This window comes from Triturus cristatus, chromosome 7 (assembly GCF_964204655.1).
Source record: "Triturus cristatus chromosome 7, aTriCri1.1, whole genome shotgun sequence".
NCBI lineage: Eukaryota > Metazoa > Chordata > Amphibia > Caudata > Salamandridae > Triturus > Triturus cristatus.
Window position 1 is genome coordinate 1454347054 of NC_140590.1, and position 6000 is coordinate 1454353053.

Sequence of the window (6000 nt, forward strand, 5' to 3'; positions counted from 1 at the left end):
GAGCGTGCGTGTGCGTGTGTCACTCTCTACATTGGTCAGGTACATTTATTTGATATCAACTACAACTGTGAAGTTCCCTTGCTATTCATGCATATATCTTACCACAACTGCCCTTGAAATCTCGAGACACACAGGGGCAGATTTACAAGCCCCTTGCACCACTTTTGCGTCACTTTTCCCATGTTAAAAATGATGCAAAAGTGGCGCAAGTGGCTTGTAAATCTGCCCCATAGAATCCACAAATCTGCCTTGAGAATTCTGGCAGCTAATTGTAACATTACAACATATCTCCTTGCTTTACACACAAAAACACAAGCAATATATACAGCAAAATACAAAATACAAACTATATGATCTACAGTACACTTTTATATCTTACCAACTAAAATAAAATAACATACTATAATTAAAATATCTTTACTAATGTAATTAAAGATTTTCCTAAAGAGAATACAGATTTCACCTCATTACATAATCCGAGAACTTAACTGGCATGCAGTTTTGTTTGCTTCTACTTGTCCCCACTTCAACAACACACTCTCTCGCCTTCCACTCCGTTTACACCTCCTTCCACATCTCTTCCTCCGCTTCTCATCTCTGCATCATTCACCAACATGAATCTACTGCAACTTTGCTCCATTTCACCATTGCCTACCCATTTCCTGCTGAGTTCATCACTTTTCCTGCAATATAATGCCACTCTTCTTTTCTTCCTTCTCGGCCTATTCTTCAAAACAACATGCCAAGCATGAACCTCTTGCGATTCCGTGGGATTAAAACATTTGTTTATTCCACCCCCTCTTCTTCACAACTTAATCTTCACAAAGTCCCCTGCTCTGTCCTTTGATTTCACTGTGGCTCATGCACGCTGAACAGGGGCTCGTCACCATATTGTAGTGACCTGCTCAATCGTATAATGAATAAACGTAAGTTTATTTTACATCAACCACAACTGTGAAGCTCTTGTGCCTGCCTACGCATAGCTGACACCACAGCAGATTCTACAAAGCACTATGGTAACCTGCCTTGAGCATTCTGGCAGATAATTCTAACATTACAACAGTGAACATAGCTTGGGGCTCCTTGGGTTCTCGTCTGGAGGGAGCCTTGTCTGGCAGTTCTTTATGGACAGTTTCCACGAGGAGCAGGGTGATTACTGATTTGCATAAGGTGGGCCTCTACCTAGAGGGTCATGATGGGCGAAAAATGATGGATTGAGATGCGGCCCTGAGCGATCACCCGTTGCTGAGATTGGTAGGCATTCTCTTGTTCACCTTGTTCTTTGTTGCTCCTTCTCATTGGAAAGGACAAAGAGATCGGAGTAGGAATTTGCCTGAACAAGGGTTGGTGCACACACTTCTCATGACTCTTGCAAATCCTTTGACGTTTTCTTTCTTCCATGCGCATTGGAAGTCTACAGCTCAGGGGAAAGATCCAACACTTGATTTCAACGAGGGAGGTCTGTGGAACACATGACATCTGGTTCATACATGGTGCACTCATAATGTTTAAACAGGACCATCTTCCAGCAGAAGCATGTTCTTAATCCATCTTAACCTTGACATCTCTTCTAGCATCATCGCCTGCAGATCTGTGTTAAACTCTCAATGCCAACACTTTGGGTTCACCCTGTGCACAAAAGCCCCATGAATCGCCGCTCTGTTGACCGCCTGTGCCTGCCCCGGGCGACATCTGTTGAAGCTGCTCTAGAACGTCAGAGACTTTAAATTCAGTGCATTTGTCTATCAGGTCACTCTTCTGAAACCCTACACTGTCTTTCTCGAGTTCTCTCTAACATGTCACTTGCAACTTTTCTCAACTCAATTTTTTCAAATCAGCTGTTTATCGTCCACTCAAACTTTCTCACATTTTTCCCTTTTTTCCATTAACTTATCATTGCATCTCTGTTGAAAGCAGCTGGGCCTACACGCCTAGCCAGTCCATGTGCTGTACATTTCTTAGTTTGTCTCTGTGTGGCCTTTCCATGTTTGTATTAATGCTGGTGCAAAGTATAAAGTTCATGATGGTCAGATGGAGCACAGATCTCCTCAGTGCAACTCACAATCAGCATTCACAGGCTGGGACGGTTAAACACAGGCGGTGACTGCATTGACATACCAGAGATACAGATACAACCACTTGGATCAAGTGGGCCGCAGAGAGGCACAGCATGCATAAGCTGAAACTGGGATATCTCTTATTGCATATCAGTCTGTCAAGAATTCGATAATGGAGGAGAGCACAGGAGCAGCACACAGCAGCCGGGCTCCATACTCTGTGTCCTTGGCCCCAAAGACATCTAGACAGGCTGACAAAGAGTTCATCAGAAGTGTTTGCTTCACCATACTTTCCATAAGGTGGGGGTAATTCACTGCTGCAGAACTGGAAAGGAACTAAAGGTAAATAAATTAGCCCCTCAAACCAAATGCCTTATTAGTAGAGGACCTTGGGCTCTTTTGACAACAGCTAAAAGACAGACCTGATGTTGCATTTCACCATTTCTGTGCCTATGCTCTATTGATTCTCAAGACTAACTGCCATAACCACATTAGTATATGTCACAGAACACATGGTTGGGGAGAGGATGTAGCCTTACGGCTAGAGCGATCGACCTTGAAGCTAGAGAACCGGGTTCGAGTCTCGGCAACGACGCTCAACATCCTGTGATGCTGGGCAAATCACTTAATGTCCTGTGCCTAACAAGAATGGATGCGTCCTTCTGTAAAGAAACTGGTGCTCATGTAAAGCGCTCTGATACCTGATATCTTCGGGTCTAGTTTGTGCTATTTAAAACTCTAAAAATAAAGGTTTTAGTTAAACCTCAGGGTCTTTATAAGTGGGGTATAGGTCTCTACTGTATGATAATCCACTCGCAATCACACCTCTTTATGTCACAATTGCCCATTAGGTTATCTCACATTTTCAAAAAACAACACCTCTATGTTCCGGATCTAGCCATCTAAACATTTGCCTTAATCAGAGCATGGTCAGGTGCAATCATATCTCATGCTTTCATTCAGTGGGACCATTCTTATACACAACATATTTATCAAATGCTAGGGATTAACATTGTTTACAGAATAGTACCTAATTTATAGAGCTGTCATTCATTCCTGTTTGTCACTGAATTCAAGCACTTGTTTTATTCCTGTCTGGTGTTGCCCCAACACTCTTCACCATGCAACCCCCTTCCAGGAGGGACAAAGCTGAATCTGAAGGTACTCTTGAAGATGCTGCCCTCTAAGGGTGCCACCATTCCCAAAGTGCTTCCCTTTCCTTCTGTCTGCCTGGGGTGTCACCTAACAGGGCTTCAAAACCACCCTGTTCCTCCAAGGCCCTCAGATATAGAATAAGAGAGTAAAATGGAAACAGACAGTGAGACATACAAATCCATACCAGGTAAAGGGATAACGCATAGTGTACAAAGAGTGAGTATTTCATTCCTAAAAATAAAAGCTCAGTGGGGTGGAAAATCTATTATGTCTCAGAGCAAACACACAATCTCTTATAGCGCCTGTGTGACATATTTGACAACTTTGTACGCTTTTCTGCTCTTTAATGCCTTTAGCCCCAAAACGACAGACTCTTTTGGGAGTTGTATTTGTCTGAGAGAGTCACTTTGTTATTGAATGTGAAACAGCATTATCTGCCAGGCTTCAGATCTATGGAAAGTAAGCCTTTTCACCTGTTAAAGCCCTCTGTGAGTTTAACGATTGGCCAGTTAATGGACTGCACGTGGAAATTACCATTTGTTTCCCAGAAGTCTAAGGGAGGAGGAGAACCTTGAAGCACACTCATGAAGCTACCCTTCATCCATTCTCTTTTTAAGCAATGTTACACAGATAGCGTGCTTCAAATTTGTGCAAGTTTAGGCTACTATCCTTTAGATCAATCCGGGGGGGGGGGAGGGAATCGGTACATAGCACAAAATCTAGTACAAACCAGTCAGCACAGAACTGCAGGTTAATCTACACTGCTGCATTGCGAGAAACTAACAAATTGCTCAGCCCCATATATGCAGTTATGTAAATGTCCAGTATTTGTATTGCACAAACAACTACCGGAAGGTGTCAAGGTGCTGTCCGGAAGATTAAGCGAGCTATTGCACAGAGTCATATGGTGCTGGCCTCATCTGCCGCCGGCAGCGAGAATCGAACCGTGAGCTCCTAGGTTCCAGAGTCAGTCGTCCTGGCCGCTGCCACACCTCTTCCACCATTTGTGTATTGAAGATGTTATCAGCTGCCTTAAAATGATACAAATCAAAGATTGAATTAATAGGGACAAAGGACATAGGATACCGTGGCTTAAATATGTGAAGGATACGTTGAAGTGGCTGGGCTTTGCTAGTTGTTTTGATGAGCCCACGTCCCTGACGCCCCAGTTAAAAGTAGTTATAAAAGCAGAATACCTCAGGCGTCTAGCCTGAGCCCGGGAAGACAGCGAGATACTGAAAGGGTCAGTGCGATCACACATATTAACGAAATCTGTTGCAGGTTTAGAACCTTACCTGGCGCAGATATATAATAAAAATGATAGATTTTTAATGACTAGATTCAGACTGGATCTTTTACATCACATATTAGCAGTCCCCGCAGGGTTCACAAGAGATATTGGATCAAAGGGTCCATGCGGCTGCGATCTGGGATCTCTGCAGGATACCCTCCATTTTGTATTCTTAGGTCCGTTATATGAATACCCATGGGCAGTTTTCTTAAAAACCATCCTAAGAGTGAATACATTTACCCAGGTAAGGGTAGCACTCTTATACCTGAACTCTCCTCGGAACCCCTTACCTTGTTTTGCACTGTGAACTTTTTAAGACTAGCTGCAAAATTAAGGAAGTCTAGACGCGAGGTGTAAGCAACTTTGCTTGTTGGGCACTGAGGGTTGGGTTCTATGATTAAAGTTCCCTCTTTAAACTTGTATATATATTCTGCACATAACAGTAGACATTACCGAGGATGTATGTAAATTATGAATTGTATGGTACAGTGTATTTGGGATGTTTTATGATGTTTTAATATGTTATAGCTTATTTTATAAGGTATTGTTTTAAACTGGCTATGATCATGCATTTTAAATAATTTTACTGTGTTGGTATCTCGTACTTTATAGCTGTTAGCACCCTGCACTTTAAAATTCTATGAATTCGCAGCCATTTTATAAGTTCTCGTGTAATCCTGTTATTAAGGCCCTGGACAAACCCTGTAGAAATGACTTATTTTAAATATTTTAAGATCATTTGCTCATATTATTGTATTGTGAAATGTGTAAATGTATTGTTCTTTCCTTGGATGTTTCAATATCCGAATAAAGATATTTTGATGATGATGATACAAAGCATCATAACCTTTTGTAAATACAAGTTACTTGAGGCTGGCATGAAATTTGTGCTTAAGGAACTACCTCCAGTAAAAATTTCTATATGAAGAACACAGTTAGCAGCATAATATACGTAGTTTTACCGAATTTACAAATATGAGTAGACATATCATGGAATATTGTGTTTCCCCATTAATTGCACCTGGTTTGATTAAGTGTGAGCCAACTCATCGTACTTTAGGAGATCTAGGTTTGCATGGAATTATAGGGGTTTTTGACCTGTCCCCGCACTGTTGCGCCCCTTTGCATAGATCACTACAGTTAAATACTAATCGACTCAGAGACATATGGCACAGCTCTCCTGTCAACTTTCAGTGCAAAAAAAAAAAAGTGATCAGCATTGTCATTTTAGGCACTTTACATCGAGAAGGGCTTCTTAGCATTGCACACAAGCCTACACTAATCAGTTGTAAATTTGGGCCATTGTTCACGATAATCAGAGACAGTGATGTGTTCATAGGCATTATCCTTCTAAACTATACACTTTCAACAGTTGGTCCAGTCTTAATTGAAGACAAGGTGGTGCAGAATTAAAGGGGGGTGCAGAATTAAAGGGGTGTGTACCTTTGGCTCTGTGACTTTGAGGTTACTTGGTCAAGAAATTAAGACTAGGCAAAG